At 52.1% G+C, this 18,321-nt stretch overlaps 1 protein-coding gene across 1 annotated transcript in view; it reads left to right on the top strand.

The window, feature by feature from the left end:
• ELMO3 (engulfment and cell motility 3) overlaps positions 1-18,321 on the top strand; it is a 431,301-nt gene that overhangs the window by 163,484 nt on the left and 249,496 nt on the right. The window lies entirely within an intron of this gene.

The following is an 18,321-nucleotide window of genomic DNA, read 5'->3' as shown; positions in this document are numbered from 1 at the left end:
GTGGGTGACTGAGGCAGGGGTGACTGGGAGATAGTGGGTGACTGAATTAGGTCTCAGATAGATGTAAGCTATCTCAGTACAATAACGTGAAAGATATAGTAATGTATTTCTAATAAGACAAACATGAGAGATAAATAATGCTAATCAAAGCCATTTACTATTGATAATCCTAATCGTAAACACATCAGTGCTAATGTAAAAGCATGCATATAATATATAAACATAGGAACACACAGTAGTAATGATGGATGCATGTATAAATCATTCATAATGATTGCAGTGTCCATTGTCACATAGATAAACAGCTTCTAACGTGTGTGTGTGTGTGTGTGTGTGTGTATATGGGGGGTGAGTGAGACTTGTCTGAGACTTGAGGCGGGATGTACTAATGTACATCGCCGCCCTGCGCCACGATGCTGATCGCATATGTACTTACATATACGATCAGCATTGCGGAGGATAGCTCTTCCGATAAGAGCTGTCCTCCGTGATGCACATCGGCAGCCTGACTTCCGGGATTCGGCCCCAGGAGTCAGTCTGTGCATGCGCAGGGTGACGGGGGTGGCCGCAAGGCATGCTGGGATCCCTCACACAGCGCCGCGGAGAGAAGCCCATAGGCTTCTATGGACTATCACCAGAGAATCCCGCCGCGGCGCTGACCTGCCGGCCGGGGGATGGTACATCAGGAAAATGCGGTAAACAGGGGGCTTACCGCATTTTCCGCTTAGTACATCCCGCCCTTGGAGAGAGGAGAGGCAGCGCTGAGAGGAAGATCCAGTGGCAGCAGACGGATCCTGGAGGTGGATCCGTTGATGAATGAGAAAAGATCCCTTCACTGATTCTCCATGTGACCGCCCCCTCCTTACTTCCAGCCTGCATGCCGCTAAGATACTCTGATGCCATCGGTGACTGACTGGAGAGGTGGGCACAGTCATTATTATTGATTACTGTATTTTTTATTTACAAATTTAAAATATTGTGATGCAATTATAGAATTAATTAGTAAGTTTTTATTTACAGTAAGTTGTGTTATAATTAAATCTTATTTCTCTAGCATCCATAAGGGATAATGGGGAACTTACTATGATGGGGTATAGATGGGGTTCAAAGGAGCCTGTGCACTTTAAACTTCTTCAAAAGTGTGTGCTGGCCCCTCCCCCCTATGCCCGCACCCACACCCAGTTTAGAAAAATGTGCCCTCATGGCAGAGTAGCCTACCCTCCCTCATTCTGCAGGAGACTCCCTGAAATAGCAGCAATCTCCCCGACTCCCTGAATAGACCAGCAATCTCCCTGATTTTACCTTACCCCCATTATGCAGCTGTTACTTTATTGGGGAAACGATAAATTAGAGATATATACATTCAAATGGAATCATCCGTGCCATTTCCCTGTATTGGTTATAAGGCACAATGATCCCTATGGCTACATTCATTTTAAAAAAGGTTTCTCATGGCCATTTGCACTGTGTGTGTATACAGTATACTAACTTTGGGACTCATTTATTTTGATGTAAGTCATTTTCATGACACGCCTGTCAGATGTAGCAGTACGCGTCCGCGCTTATAGGTGTTACTTTCACAATCTCCCTGACATGCTTTTTCAAAAGTAGGCAAGTATGCCTCAGGGCCGGATGCCTCAGGGCCGGATGCACACTTCTGGAGCTCCAGAGAGTTTTCTTCAATTTCTTTAAAACTTTTTTTCAGGTATTGCTGTTTGGGCAACGGCATACCTGCACCGTGGGAGAAAGGGGGAAACCGGCACCGGCCTATTCAAAGGTGCTGAGCCGGATCCTGCTGACAGGACATCTGTCCTGAATGGTCATTGTACCGCAGGAATTAGGGGTCTAGCGCACACCCCTGACAGAGCCTGAAGTGATGAAGAAGCAGAAGAAGGTACTCCAGCTCAGGGAGCAGAAGAAGGTACTCCAGCTCAGGGAAGAAGGTACTCCAGCTCAGGGAGCAGAAGAAGGTACTCCAGCTCAGGGAGCAGAAGAAGGTACTCCAGCTCAGGAAGCAGAAGAAGGTACTCCAGCTCAGGAAGCAAAAGAAGGTACTCCAGCTCAGGGAAGAAGGTACTCCAGCTCAGGGAAGAAGGTACTCCAGCTCAGGGAGCAGAAGAAGGTACTCCAGCTCAGGGAGCAGAAGAAGGTACTCCAGCTCAGGGAGCAGAAGAAGGTACTCCAGCTCAGGGAGCAGAAGAAGGTACTCCAGCTCAGGAAGCAGAAGAAGGTACTCCAGCTCAGGAAGCAAAAGAAGGTACTCCAGCTCAGGGAGCAGAAGAAGGTACTCCAGCTCAGGGAAGAAGGTACTCCAGCTCAGGGAGCAGAAGAAGGTACTCCAGCTCAGGGAGCAGAAGAAGGTACTCCAGCTCAGGGAGCAGAAGAAGGTACTCCAGCTCAGGGAGCAGAAGAAGGTACTCCAGCTCAGGGAGCAGAAGAAGGTACTCCAGCTCAGGGAGCAGAAGAAGGTACTCCAGCTCAGGGAGCAGAAGAAGGTACTCCAGCTCAGGAAGTAGAAGAAGGTACTCCAGTTTAGGGAGTAGAAGAAGGTACTCCAGCTCAGGGAGTAGAAGAAGGTACTCCAGCACAAGGAGTAGAAGAAGGTACTCCAGTTTAGGGAGTAGAAGAAGGTACTCCAGCTCAGGGAGTAGAAGAAGGTACTCCAGCACAAGGAGTAGAAGAAGGTACTCCAGCACAGGGAGTAGAAGAAGGTACTCCAGCTCAGGGAGTAGAGTCACTTAAACAGTCTATGAGAGAAGTGTTGAATATCCCAGATATGGAAGTGGAGGTTTTTCTACGCAGAAAAAAGTAAATGTTACTTTTCCCGACTCAAAGGAATTGGATGATCTTTTCAGAGAACGTTGGGTTAATCCTGATAAAAATTTTCATGTGACTATGAAATTAATGGTCGCTTTCCCATTTTCCCAGGAGGGGATACAACTCCAGGAATATCCCCTGTTGTAGATGCCTCGGTCTCACGTCTGTCTAAAAAGACGGTTGCTGCCGGTTCCTGGGGCTATTGCACTCAAAGAACCGGCTGACAGGAAAATAGAAAACACTTTGTATTTGTATCGCTACAGGGGCATCTCAGAGACCCATTATAGCAGGCTGCTGGATCACACAGGCCAGTCACACTTGGGTCGGTAACCTCCACCAGGGCCTTGCTGGGGATGATGACTAGCTGATTTGGTGATGCTTATACAATACATTCAAGAGGCTGCGGGTTTCTTATGCGAAACTATCAAAGAGATTGGCATAATAAATGCTCAAAATACTACTATGGCCGTTTCTATTCGCAGAGCTTTGTGGTTACGTCAGTGGGTAGCGGACGCTGAATCTAAGAAGGGTGTGGAAGGTTTGCCTTTCACAGGTGAAGTATTATTTGGAGGTGAATTGGACAAATGGATTTCGCAGGCTACTGCTGTAAAATCCACATAACTCCCATCTGTGGCTCCACCCGCTAGACGTACTTACCTGGGACCATCATTGCAGTTCTTTTGGACTGCGAGGTTTAGAGGCAGAGCCAGTGGCGCCTCTAACGCAGCCCTAGAGGAAAGACACGCAGACCAGCTGTCACAGGTTCACAGGAACAGAGCACTAGCTCTGCTTCCACAAATGCTTCAGCATGACGGTGTCCCTCCGCTACTGGGGGATCTCAGGGTGGGATCGCGTCTCAGATATTTCAGCCATATTTGGAGAAGCCCCTGCCAGGATACCTGGGTAAAACATCTGGGGCGGGATGTATTAAGATACATTGCCACCCCTCGCCGCTAATTGCAGCGATGTTGATCGCATATGTACTAACATGTGTGATCAATATCGCAATGTGGTGATGGAGCCCCTCCCCCCACGATACCTGTGATGCGGTCTGCGGGGGGCCTCCATCACCGCCCAGGGGTCTCCACACTGCCCACACGCCGGGAAGCAGCAGCAGGCTGTCCCCGGCACCGCCTCCTCCCCCCTGCAGCCGGAAGTACCTCCGGCTGCGTTGCTAGGGGGAGGAGGAGATTACCTTCCGGTACCAGGGCTGCTTTGAGGAAGGTATGCCGGTGGGAAGGGGGGTCGGCGTCTGCAGTGGGGGTCGGCGTCTGCAGCAGGTTGCGGCGGTCGGCGATAAGAAGCCCATAGGCATCTATAGGGTATCGCCATCCAGAGATGGCAATACCCTGGACGGCGAAAAACCGGCAGCGGGGTCTTAGTACATTTGAAAATGCGGTAAACCCCCCGTTTTCGGGGGTTTTACTGCATTTTTCCTTTAGTACATCCCTCCCCTGATCTCCCAGGGCTACAAGATAGCGTTCGAATTTGCTCCACCTCACAGATTTTTCAAGTCAAGCTTACCAGCTTCCAAAGAAATTCGGGAAATATTACAGGTGGCTAATCAAAAATTTCTTCAGACTCAGGTCATTGTTCCAGTTCCGCTTCATCAGAGAAACAGGGGATATTATGCCAACCTGTTTGTGGTACAGAAACCGGATGGTTCGGTCAGACCAAATTTGAATCTCAAATCCTTAAACCCCTTTCTGGAGGTTTTCAGGTTCAAGATGGAATCTCTGAGAACAGTGATCTCCGGTCTGGAAGAGGGGGGAGTTCTTGGTATCTATAGATATAAAGGACGTTTACCTCCATATCCTGATTTGGCCACCTCATCGGGCTTATCTCAAGTTTGCGCTGCTGGACGGCCACTACCAATTTCAGGCATTACCCTTCGGCCTGTCCACGGCTCCAAGGGTATTCACAAAGGTCATGGCGGAAATTATGTTCCAACTCCGGATTCAGGGAGTGAACATTGTCCCATACCTACATGATCGTTTGATAAAAGCAGTGTCTAGGGAATGGCTGATGGACAGTATTAGCCTCACAACATGATTACTAACACATCACAGGTGGATTCTCAATTTACAGTAATCTCACCTCGAACCAACTCAAAGGTTTCAGTTTCTGGGAATGATTCTGGACACAGTAGCTCTGAAGGTTTTCCTCCCTATTGACAAGATAAAGACACTTCAAGTGATTGTTCACTCTGTATTGAGACCGAACAAGGTCATCTTTGCATATGCCTACTGGGAAAGATGGTGGCCTCTTTCGAGGCAATTCAGTATGGAAGATTCCATGCACGGACATTCCAGCTGGCTCTCCTGGACAAATGGTCCGGTTCGCATCTGCAGATGCATCAGATCATACGCTTCTCACCACAGACCAGGATTTCCCTCCTGTGGTGGTTACAGACCTCCCATCTGGTGGAGGGTCGAAACTTTGGAATTCAAGATTGGATTCTGTTAACAACAGATGCGAGTCTCCACGGTTGGGGAGCTGTAACCCAAAGGGCTTAATTCCCGGGCAGGTGGACAAGCCACAAAGCCGTTCTTCCGATAAACATTGTGGAACTCAGGGCAATCTACAATGCTCTGCTTCAAGCCTCTCATCTCCTTTGGGATCGGGCCATACAGGTCCAGTTGGACAATGTCACGGCGGTAGCTTACATAAACCGACAGGGAGGAACAAAAAGCAGAGCAGCCATGAGAGAGGTTTCCAAGATAATCCTCTGGGCAGAAAGGAATGCAAGGGCGATCTCCGCCATCTTCATTCCGGGAGTAGACAACTGGGAAGCAGACTTCCTAAGCAGACATGACCTGCACCTGGGAGAGTGGGGTCTCCACCTATTGGTGTTTCAGCAGATAGCAGATCAGTGGTATTGTCCGCAGATGGATCTGATGGCCTCTCGTCTCAACAAGAAGCATCATTGTTATTGTTCCTGAACGAGGGACCCTCAGACGACAGCAGTGAATGCACTGACAATGCCGTGGATTTACCAGTCAGTATATCTGTTCCCTCCAATTCCATTACTCCCAAGAGTTATAAAAAGAATCAGAAGGGAAAGAGTTCAGGCAATTCTGATTGCCCCAGATTGGCCTCGAAGGGCTTGGTACGCAGACCTTCTAGCGATGTTAGTGGAATACCCCTGGCCTCTGCCGATGCGGGAGGATCTTCTTCAACAAGGATCATTTGTCTACCCGGACTTACAACAGCTTTGTTTAATGGCATGGCGGTTCAACAGGAAATTCTAGCTAAGAAAGGAATTCCCGACAAGGTCATTTCAACGATGATCCAAGCCATGAAGGAGGTCATGTCGAGACATTACCACCGCATCTGGAAGAAAGACATCTCCTGGTGTGAAGGTCGACAGTATCCAGCAGCAGATTTCAAACTGGGTCGTTTCTTATGATTTTAACAGGCTGGTGTGGATATGGGCCTATGTTTGGGCTCCTTCAAGGTTCAGATCTCAGCTTTGTCTATATTTTTCCAAGGGCAATTGGCTGCGCTCCCAGAAGTCCAGACTTTCTTGAAGGGTGTTCTTAACATACAACTTCCCTTAGTGCCACCCACGGCACCTTGGGATCTGAATGTGATTCTAAATTTCCTACAATTCTCTTGGTTTGAACCCTTGACGATGGTAGAAGAAAAGTGCCTTACGTGGAAGACCGTCACGTTGTTGGCCTTCGCTTCGGCTAAGCGAGTCTCCGAGTTAGAGGCTTTGTCATGCAAGAGCCCCTGCTTGGTCTTTCATGAGTACAGAGCTGAGCTCAGAACTTGTCAGCAGTTCCTGCCAAAGGTGGTTTCTGTCTTTCATATCAATCTACCGATAGTGGTTCCGGTCATTCTGACACTTCTACTCCCAAGTCGTTGGCTGTAATGCAAGCCCTGAAAATTTACGTCCAGAGGATGGCTCGTGTCAGGAAATCTGATTCTCTTTTTGTGCTGTATGATGCTCACAAGAGAGGTTGTCCTGCTTCAAAGCAGGCTGAGGCTCTCTATCCAGCATGCCTATTCTTCGGCAGCCTTGCCATTTCCGCAGTCAGTCAAGGCCTACTCTACAAGGTTGGTGTGTTCCTCCTGGGCGGCTGCCTGTGGGGTCTTGGCTTTGCAACTATGCCGTGCTGCTACCTGGTCAGGGACAAATGCGTTGTAGTTGGAGAGATTGGTTGGATAAAGGGTAGGTTTTAAAAAAAATAAGGGAGACAAGTGCATGCTTGAAAGCAGAAGGACAGTGCCTGATGAGAGTGAGAGATTGAGTAGATGCGCAAGATGGGAAAAGGCAGAAGAAGAGAGGAAGCAGAGAAGGTGGGAGGGAATAGGGTCAAGTGGGGAGGTGGAGGGGGGGTGAGGACCGGATGAGGACCATGACTTCCTCTCCAGATACAGGGAAGAAAGGTGTCAGAGTTGAAAAGAGGGAAGGAGAGGGGGGGTTGCTCAGGTTCTTGTGGGTTGTTATGTCCTGACGAATGGAGTCAAGTTTGTATGTGAAGTAGGTGGCAAAGTCAAGAGCAGAAAGTGAAGAGGGGAGTTGAGGTGGGGGTGGGCAGAGGAGCGAGTTGACAGTGGCAAAGAGGCATCAGGGATTTGAGGTTTGGAAGGAGATGAGGTTTTTGAAGTAAGATTGTTTAGAGAGGGTAACGGGCGGCCAGCAAAGTAGGATGAGAGCATAAATTTGTAGTGGAGGAAGTTGACCTTAGAGCGTGACTTACTCCACTGTCGCTCAGCGGTACGTGAGCATTTTTGCAGATATCTGGTGCATTTGGTGTGCCAGGGTCGAGGTGTCGATCTGCGAGGGTGAATGGTTGGCAGGGCAACGGAGTCAAGAGCAGAGGTAAGGGATGCATTGTATAGGGAAGTAGCTTGTTCAGGGCAGGAAAGAGAGAGAATAGGAGAGAAGTGAGTCAAACAGGAAAGATAGGGAAGTGGCAAAGAGGCATCAGGGATTTGAGGTTTGGAAGGAGATGAGGTTTTTGAAGTAAGATTGTTTAGAGAGGGTAACGGGCGGCCAGCAAAGTAGGATGAGAGCATAAATTTGTAGTGGAGGAAGTTGACCTTAGAGCGTGACTTACTCCACTGTCGCTCAGCGGTACGTGAGCATTTTTGCAGATATCTGGTGCATTTGGTGTGCCAGGGTCGAGGTGTCGATCTGCGAGGGTGAATGGTTGGCAGGGCAACGGAGTCAAGAGCAGAGGTAAGGGATGCATTGTATAGGGAAGTAGCTTGTTCAGGGCAGGAAAGAGAGAGAATAGGAGAGAAGTGAGTCAAACAGGAAAGATAGGGAAGTGGTGTCAATAGCCTCAATGTTACGCTTTTGATGGTAGTCTTAGGTGGTAAAGATAGAGAAGCAGATAAAGATAGGTTAAAAGTGAGCAGGTGATGGTCAGAGAGGGGGAACAGGGAGTTAGAGAAATCAGAAAGATCACAGCGGTGAGTGAAGACCAGATCCAGTGAGCTCCCATTCACATGGTAGAGTGAGGAGGTCCACTGGGAGAGACCAAGAGAAGACATGAGGTTAAGCAGTTTAGAGGCAGGGGATTGTGTGGGGTTATTTATAGGGATGTTGAGATCACCTAGGATAATGGAGGGAATGTCAGGAGAGGAAATGAGGAAGCCAGGAAGAAAAGTTGTCAAGGAATTTGGAGGGCATGCCAGGGGGGCGGTAAATGACAGCTACTCGAAGATGAACAGGATGGAAGACGTGTATGGCATGGACCTCAAATGTAGAGAATGTAAGGGATAGTCCTGGTGGTATGAGCAGCTAGCGGTTAATAGGATCTCAACATCACCACCGTGGCGACCCCCAGGTCGAGGGATGTGTTAGAATGTGAGACCCCCAGCAGTGAGAGCAGCGGGAGAAGCGGTGTCAGAGGGGGGGGAGGGGTAATCCAAGTTTCAGTGATGGCTAGGAGATGCAGGGAGTTGGAGATGAAAAGGTCATGGGTAGGCACCAGTTTATTACAGACAGATCTGGCATTCCAGAGGGCACAGGAGAGAGGGAGAGAGTCTGAGGGGGTGATGTGAATGAGATTATCAGGGTTGCTGTAGCAGTGAGGTGAGATGGATTTATACCCCTTTCAGACATAGGACCCGGGAATTTCCCTGCTTCAGACCCGGGATTTTCACCTCTGAAAAATCCCGGGCTTTTGCTGGGACCTCCTTTCACACTAAACCTGAGACCTGGGAAATTCCCGTGTCCACCCCTTTCAGACATAAGCCTGGTCTGCCAGGCTACTCTAATGTCACATGTGTTATATACACACACACAGACGTCACAGTTGTACATTTACACATGTCTTATACATACACGTCACACTCAAACACACATACATTTAATATATACTCACACATGCCAAATTCATATACACACACACACACACACACACACACACACACACACACACACACACACACACTCCGACAGGCCTTTTGTCTGCGCCGGCTGCTTCAACTACTCACAGCAGCACAGACTACAGCAGACGGCGCACGCCCCCTCTTCACTCCGGCCTCCTCCAGGCAGCCCCGCCAATCAGGTGCGACCTGGGAGCAAATTCCCGGGTCGCACCATTTTCAGACCTAATCCGGGTTGTCTTCCCGGGACTTGAGTCCCGGGAAAAACCCTGGTCAGTTGCAGGGTTGGCGACCCGGATCACGTTCCCGGGTCGGTGCCTTTCAGACATACCAGATCCCCGGGTTGATGCGCGTTCATGTGCAAAATCCCGGGAATTTAGAGCATGTCTGAAAGGGGTATTAGAAGGCAGGGATACAGAGGGTGTAGTGAGGGTGCTGGCTCCTGGGCTAGGAAGGGACACTGCAGCAGGTGAGCATGGAGGGAGTAAAGTGTGGTACAGAGGGGTATGAGGTGAGGTAGGTAGACACTGCAGCAGGTGAGCATTGAGGGAGTAAAGTGTGGTACAGGGGGGTATGAGGTGAGGTAGGTAGAGGAGGGAGGGAGCAGGGCAGAGGGGTGGATGATTGGGCCCATGGTAGGGTAGAGGTGAATGACACTGGGGTGTCAGGGGAGGAGTGGAAGTGAGGCAGTGGAGTGGATGGGAGACAGAGGAGGGGAGAGAGGAGGAGATGTAGGAGACTAGGGGAGAAGGATAGAGGTGGGAGCAGGGGACAGAGATAAGGACAGGGCAGACAAGGAGTGTTGGGGGGTGATAGTGACAGGCTGGTCACGCTGTAGTGTGGAGGAGGTAAATAGGATTATGAGTGTGGAAATAGGAGTGGTGGATGTCAGATGTGTAGAGCAGTAGGATAGCAGAAATACAGGTGATAGGACACTGTTGGAAGTGGTCAGTGGCAGTAATGTGGTTACAGCAGAAAGTTTATGTAGTTGCAGAAATTGAAGATGAAGCTGTTAGAAATGAGAGAACGTGAGAGGGTGAGCAAAAAGCAAAGGTAATCTGGACTGGATTTGCAGGTGTGTAAAGACACAATGATATAGGTTCAGAATGTGCATGAAGATGTGAATACTGCAAATAAATATACAAGTAACTGAAGGAAAAATTTAAATTGTAAGTGCGTCAAAAACATGGAAATACAGTGCTCAGTGGGGGTCATTCCGAGTTGATCGCTAGCTACCATTGTTTGCTGCGTAGCGGTCAGTGAAAAAAAGGCTAATCTGCGCATGCGTATGCACCGCAATGCGCACGCGCGTTGTACGGGTACAAAGTCCTTTGTGGTTTTGCACTGGTTCTAGCAACGATTCCAATCGCACAGTCAAACGCAAGGAGATTGACAGGAAGAGGGCGTTTCTAGGTGTCAACTGACCGTTTTCTGGGAGTGTTTGGAGAAACGCAGGTGTGGCCGGGCGTTTGCTGGGCGGGTATCTGACGTCATTACCGCGTCACTCGTCACAGCAATCATCGCACAGGATAAGTAACTACAGGGCTGGTCTTGTTTTGCACAAAATGTGTTTGGAGCCTCTCTGCTGCACAGGCGCTCACACTCCTGCAAAGCGAAAATACACTCCCCCGTGGGCGGCGACTATGCGTTTGCATGGCTGTTAAAAACTGCTAGCGAGCGATCAACTTGGAATGACCCCCCGTGTCCAGGTTACACAGACAGGAGTTGTTAGGTGTGATAAGAAGATGAACTCACAATTGTGCCAATGAAGATCTTTGTGATCCTGAATATGGATGGAAACTAGATCTTATATATGTTCCTTTCTGCAAATGGGTTGCATAGTGTTCACAGAGTGAAAGTTGGAGGGTGATAACTTTGCATATACCGTTGATATTGATAAGTAGTTCATCTGTTGTTATTTGTGTTGTTAGATGTTTTCTTTTTGTTTTCGTCCAGGCTTTGATCTTAAAATTATATATTTTCTCTCTTTGAGTCCTACACCCTGGATCAATCAGCCAGGCTTAATCAGCCTACAATGCTCTAATACAATATGAACTAATACAAACATGTGTAAGGTATAGGTTCAATGATTAAAATGTATATCTGGCACAGGGGGGCAATGTATATCTGGCAAAGGGGGGCATTGTATATCTGGCACTGTGGGGGCAATGTATATCTGGCACTGTGAGGACAATATATATCTGGCACTGTGGGGGCAATGTATATCTGGCACAGTGGGGGCAATGTATATCTGGCAAAGGGGGGCATTGTATATCTGGCACTGTGGGGGCAATGTATATCTGGCACTGTGGGGGCAATGTATATCTGGCAAAGGGGGGCATTGTATATCTGGCACTGTGGGGGCATTGTATATCTGGCACTGTGGGGGCATTGTATATCTGGCACTGTGGGGGCATTGTATATCTGGCACTGTGGGGGCAATATAAATCTGGCACTGTGGGGGCAATGTATATCTGGCACTGTGGGGACAATATATATCTGGCACTGTGGGGGCAATTTATATCTGGCACTGTGGGGACAATGCATATCTGGCACTGTGGGGGCAATGTATATCTGGCACTGTGGGGACAATATATATCTGGCACTGTGGGGGCAATTTATATCTGGCACTGTGGGGGCAATGTATATCTGGCACTGTGGGGGCAATGTATATCTGGCACTGTGGGGGCAATGTATATCTGGCACTGTGGGGGCAATGTATATCTGGCACTGTGGGGGCAATGTATATCTGGCACTGTGGGGGCAATGTATATCTGGCACTGTGGAGGCAATGTATGTCTGTCACAGTGGGGCATTGTATATCTGGCACAGTGGGGACATTTGTGTATCTGGCACAGTGGGGGCAATGTATATCTGGCACAGTGGGGACATTTGTGTATCTGGCACAGTGGGGACATTTGTGTATCTGGCACAGTGGGGGCAATGTATATCTGGCACAGTGGGGACATTTGTGTATCTGGCACAGTGGGGGCAATGTATATCTGGCACAGTGGGGACATTTGTGTATCTGGCACAGTGGGGGCAATGTATATCTGGCACAGTGGGGACATTTGTGTATCTGGCACAGTGGGGGCATTTGTGTATCTGGCACAGTGGGGGCATTTGTGTATCTGGCACAGTGGGGGCATTTGTGTATCTGGCACAGTGGGGGCATTTGTATATCTGGCACAGTGGGGGCAATGTATATCTGGCACTGTGGGGGCAATGTATATCTGGCACAGTGGGGACATTTGTGTATCTGGCACAGTGGGGACATTTGTGTATCTGGCACAGTGGGGGCATTTGTGTATCTGGCACAGTGGGGGCATTTGTGTATCTGGCACAGTGGGGGCATTTGTGTATCTGGCACAGTGGGGGCATTTGTGTATCTGGCACAGTGGGGGCATTTGTGTATCTGGCACAGTGGGGGCATTTGTATATCTGGCACAGTGGGGGCAATGTATATCTGGCACTGTGGGGGCAATGTATATCTGGCACAGTGGGGACATTTGTGTATCTGGCACTGTGGAGGCAATGTATATCTGGCACAGTGGGGGCAATGTATATCTGGCACAGTGGGGGCAATGTATATCTGGCACTGTGGGGGCAATGTATATCTGGCACAGTGGGGACATTTGTGTATCTGGCACAGTGGGGGCAATGTATATCTGGCACTGTGGAGGCAATGTATATCTGGCACAGTGGGGGCAATGTATATCTGGCACTGTGGGGGCAATGTATATCTGGCACAGTGGGGACATTTGTGTATCTGGCACAGTGGGGGCAATGTATATCTGGCACAGTGGGGACATTTGTGTATCTGGCACAGTGGGGGCATTTGTGTATCTTGCACAGTGGGGGCAATGTATATCTGGCACTGTGGGGGCAATGTATATCTGGCACTGGGGTGACGTGTATCTGGCACTATTGGGGTCATGTCATACTTGCCTACTTTCTGGCAGCTCTCTCCGGGAGAGAGCTGCCAGGACGGCTCAGTGGTGGGGCTGGGCTGATACAATGACGAGAGGAGGGGGCGGAACGGGACGTGGCAGAGGAGGGGCAGAGGCGGAACAAGGGCGGGGTTATAACATTACATTGTTTAAACCACGCCCCCCGCTCTGTAATGCCGCTATAACCGGCATTTTACAGCAGGGGGCGTGACTATGATGACGCGATTCAACAAGAATCGCGTCATCTACTGTCCGGACCGCCCACTTTACTCTCAAAGTGGGCGGCCGGGCAGGGGGAACTGAAAACCAGGAGACTTGTCTGCTCTTCCGTGGGGCCGGGAGGGTCACCTGATTTTCGGGAGCCTCCCGGCCATTCCGGGAGAGTAGGCAAGTATGGGTCATGTGTGTATCTGGCCCCCCATATGTGTATCACGCCCTCATTTTCATTGGCCACGCCCCATGCTGCACTTTACCACGCCCATTTTTTGGCGCACACAGTACTTATAAGACATTTTTTCTACTTGCACCACTGCCTAGTTCACTGTGCAGCTGGTGAGATTTGTAGTAATTGTTTTGATTACCTGTAGATTATCTGTAGGTGAGAGAATAAGATGTTAGGGTGAGATCACAATACTTTGCCTGCAGTGGTTTCCAAATTTTTTTGAATCACGGCGCCCTAGAATATCAGAATTTTTTTCACGGCACCCCTAGGCCAAAAATTTCTTATTGAGAAATTTAGAAAGAAATATTACATTAAGTAGATTGCGTTTATAGGTCATCCTTAGGGTCAGTTGTGTGCTGAGGGACAAGATTTGCTTCTGTTTGGCCCCATATGTTATGACTGGCAGCCACCAGCACTGGTTTTGCCTATTATATTGACCATGAATAATTTGAATTGGTCCTGGACCACCAACCCAGGGCACCCATGCAAGTGTCCCGAGGCACCCCAGGGAGCCACGGCACACAGTTTGGGAAGCTATGGCCTACTCTACTTCCATCCAGGCTAAGTCCAGGCTTTGATATTAAAATGATATATCTTCTCCCTTAGAGTCCTACACCCTGGATCAATCAGCCTACAATGCTAAGTATAAAACTGGGAGAAGCCTCCACAAAACAAACATGTTTCTGTCTTCCACACATGGCTGCAGGGAAAATACATAGTTTCATCATCTACAACCGGGGCCAGTCAGCTACAGGAGAGTGTCCTCTTTCTGTCACTCTGTCCACCACTTCCTGCCCTCACGCACACAGAGGCGCTCAGTCCTGCCCTCGCGTGCAGAGAGACGCTCAGTCCTGCCCTCGCACGCACAGAGGCGCTCAGTCCTGCCCTCGCACGCACAGAGGCGCTCAGTCCTGCCCTCACGCACACGGAGGCTCTCAGTCCTGCCCTCGCATGCACAGAGGCGCTCAGTCCTGTCCTCACACACACAGAGGCGCTCAGTCCTGCCCTCACACACACAGAGGCGCTCAGTCCTGTCCTCACGCACACAGAGGCGCTCAGTCCTGCCCTCGCGTGCACAGAGGCTCTCAGTCCTGCCCTCACGCACACAGAGGCTCTCAGTCCTGCCCTCACGCACACAGAGGCGCTCAGTCCTGCCCTCACGCACACAGAGGCTCTCAATCCTGCCCTCACACACACAGAGGCTCTCAGTCCTGCCCTCACGCACACAGAGGCTCTCAGTCCTGTCCTCACGCACACAGAGGCTCTCAGTCCTGCCCTCACGCACACAGAAGCGCTCAGTCCTGTCCTCACGCATACAGAGGCTCTCAGTCCTGCCCTCACACACACACAGGCGCTCAGTCCTGCCCTCGCGCACACAGAGGCGCTCAGTCCTGCCCTCACACACACAGAGGCGCTCAGTCCTGCCCTCACACACACACAGGCGCTCAGTTCTGCCCTCACGCACACAGAGGCACTCAGTTCTGCCCTCACGCACACAGAGGCACTCAGTTCTGCCCTCACGCACACAGAGGCTCTCAGTCCTGTCCTCACGCACACAGAGGCGCTCAGTCCTGTCCTCACGCACACAGAGGCTCTCAGTACTGTCCTCACGCACACAGAGGCGCTCAGTCCTGTCCTCGCGCACACAGAGGCTCTCAGTCCTGTCCTCACGCACACAGAGGCTCTCAGTCCTGCCCTCACGCACACAGAGGCACTCAGTACTGTCCTCACGCACACACAGGCGCTCAGTCCTGCCCTCACACACACAGAGGCGCTCAGTCCTGCCCTCGCGCACACGGAGGCTCTCAGTCCTGCCCTCGCGTGCACAGAGGGGCTCAGTCCTGTCCTCACACACACAGAGGCGCTCAGTCCTGCCCTCACGCACACAGAGGCGCTCAGTCCTGTCCTCACGCACACAGAGGCGCTCAGTCCTGCCCTCGCGTGCACAGAGGCTCTCAGTCCTGCCCTCACGCACACAGAGGCTCTCAGTCCTGCCCTCACACACACAGAGGCTCTCAGTCCTGCCCTCACACACACAGAGTCTCTCAGTCCTGTCCTCACGCACACAGAGTCTCTCAGTCCTGCCCTTACGCACACAGAGGCTCTCAGTCCTGTCCTCACGCACACAGAGGCTCTCAGTCCTGTCCTCACGCACACAGAGGCTCTCAGTCCTGTCCTCACGCACACAGAGGCGCTCAGTCCTGTCCTCACGCATACAGAGGCGCTCAGTCCTGCCCTCGCGTGCACAGAGACGCTCAGTCCTGCCCTCGCGCGCACAGAGGCGCTCAGTCCTGCCCTCACGCACACACAGGCGCTCAGTCCTGCCCTCGTGTGCACAGAGGCGCTCAGTCCTGTCCTCACGCACACAGAGGCTCTCAGTCCTGTCCTCACGCACACAGAGGCTCTCAGTCCTGTCCTCACGCACACAGAGGCGCTCAGTCCTGTCCTCACGCATACAGAGGCGCTCAGTCCTGCCCTCGCGTGCACAGAGACGCTCAGTCCTGCCCTCGCGCGCACAGAGGCGCTCAGTCCTGCCCTCACGCACACACAGGCGCTCAGTCCTGCCCTCGTGTGCACAGAGACGCTCAGTCCTGTCCTCACGCACACAGAGGCTCTCAGTCCTGTCCTCACGCACACAGAGGCTCTCAGTCCTGCCCTCACACACACAGAGGCGCTCAGTCCTGTCCTCACGCATACAGAGGCTCTCAGTCCTGCCCTCACACACACAGAGGCGCTCAGTCCTGCCCTCGCGCACACAGAGGCTCTCAATCCTGTCCTCACGCATACAGAGGCTCTCAGTCCTGCCCTCACACACACAGAGGCGCTCAGTCCTGCCCTCACGCACACAGAGGCGCTCAGTCCTGCCCTCGCGTGCACAGAGGCGCTCAGTCCTGTCCTCACGCACACAGAGGCTCTCAGTCCTGCCCTCACACACACAGAGGCGCTCAGTCCTGCCCTCACACACACAGAGGCTCTCAGTCCTGTCCTCACACACACAGAGGCGCTCAGTCCTGTCCTCACACACACAGAGGCGCTCAGTCCTGTCCTCACACACACAGAGGCGCTCAGTCCTGTCCTCACGCACACAGAGGCGCTCAGTCCTGTCCTCACGCATACAGAGGCTCTCAGTCCTGCCCTCACACACACAGAGGCGCTCAGTCCTGCCCTCACGCACACAGAGGCGCTCAGTCCTGCCCTCGCGTGCACAGAGGCGCTCAGTCCTGTCCTCACGCACACAGAGGCTCTCAGTCCTGCCCTCACACACACAGAGGCGCTCAGTCCTGCCCTCACACACACAGAGGCTCTCAGTCCTGTCCTCACACACACAGAGGCGCTCAGTCCTGTCCTCACACACACAGAGGCGCTCAGTCCTGTCCTCACACACACAGAGGCGCTCAGTCCTGTCCTCACGCACACAGAGGCGCTCAGTCCTGTCCTCACGCACACAGAGGCGCTCAGTCCTGTCCTCACGCACACAGAGGCTCTCAGTCCTGTCCTCACGCACACAGAGCCGCTCAGTCCTGCCCTCGCATGCACAGAGACGCTCAGTCCTGCCCTCGCGCGCACAGAGGCGCTCAGTCCTGCCCTCACGCACACGGAGGCTCTCAGTCCTGCCCTCGCGTGCACAGAGGCGCTCAGTCCTGTCCTCACGCACACAGAGGCTCTCAGTCCTGCCCTCACGCACACAGAGGCTCTCAGTCCTGCCCTCACGCACACAGAGGCTCTCAGTCCTGCCCTCACGCACACAGAAGCGCTCAGTCCTGTCCTCACGCATACAGAGGCTCTCAGTCCTGCCCTCACACACACACAGGCGCTCAGTCCTGCCCTCGCGCACACAGAGGCGCTCAGTCCTGCCCTCACACACACAGAGGCGCTCAGTCCTGCCCTCACACACACACAGGCGCTCAGTTCTGCCCTCACGCACACAGAGGCACTCAGTTCTGCCCTCACGCACACAGAGGCACTCAGTTCTGCCCTCACGCACACAGAGGCGCTCAGTCCTGTCCTCACGCACACAGAGGTGCTCAGTTCTGCCCTCACGCACACAGAGGCTCTCAGTCCTGTCCTCACGCACACAGAGGCTCTCAGTCCTGTCCTCACGCACACAGAGGCGCTCAGTTCTGCCCTCACGCACACAGAGGCGCTCAGTTCTGCCCTCACGCACAAGGAGATACTCAGTCTTGTCCTCACGCACACAGAGGTGCTCAGTCCTGCCCTCACGCACACAGAGGCGCTCAGTCCTGCCCTCACGCACACAGAGGCGCTCAGTCCTGCCCTCATGCACACAGAGGCGCTCAGTCCTGCCCTCACGCACACAGAGGCGCTCAGTCCTGCCCTCACGCACACAGAGGCGCTCAGTCCTGCCCTCACGCACACAGAGGCGCTCAGTCCTGCCCTCACGCACACAGAGGCGCTCAGTCCTGCCCTCACGCACACACAGGCGCTCAGTCCTGCCCTCACGCACGCAGAGGCGCTCAGTCCTGCCCTCACGCACGCAGAGGCGCTCAGTCCTGCCCTCACGCACACAGAGGCGCTCAGTCCTGCCCTCACGCACACAGAGGCTCTCAGTCCTGTCCTCACGCACACAGAGGCGCTCAGTCCTGTCCTCACGCACACAGAGGCTCTCAGTACTGTCCTCACGCACACAGAGGCGCTCAGTCCTGTCCTCGCGCACACAGAGGCTCTCAGTCCTGTCCTCACGCACACAGAGGCTCTCAGTCCTGCCCTCACGCACACAGAGGCACTCAGTACTGTCCTCACGCA

The sequence above is a fragment of the Pseudophryne corroboree genome (assembly GCF_028390025.1).
Source record: "Pseudophryne corroboree isolate aPseCor3 chromosome 11 unlocalized genomic scaffold, aPseCor3.hap2 SUPER_11_unloc_5, whole genome shotgun sequence".
Lineage (NCBI taxonomy): Eukaryota > Metazoa > Chordata > Amphibia > Anura > Myobatrachidae > Pseudophryne > Pseudophryne corroboree.
Note: the sequence above shows the minus strand (reverse complement) of the source record. Positions and strands in the feature narration are given on the sequence as shown.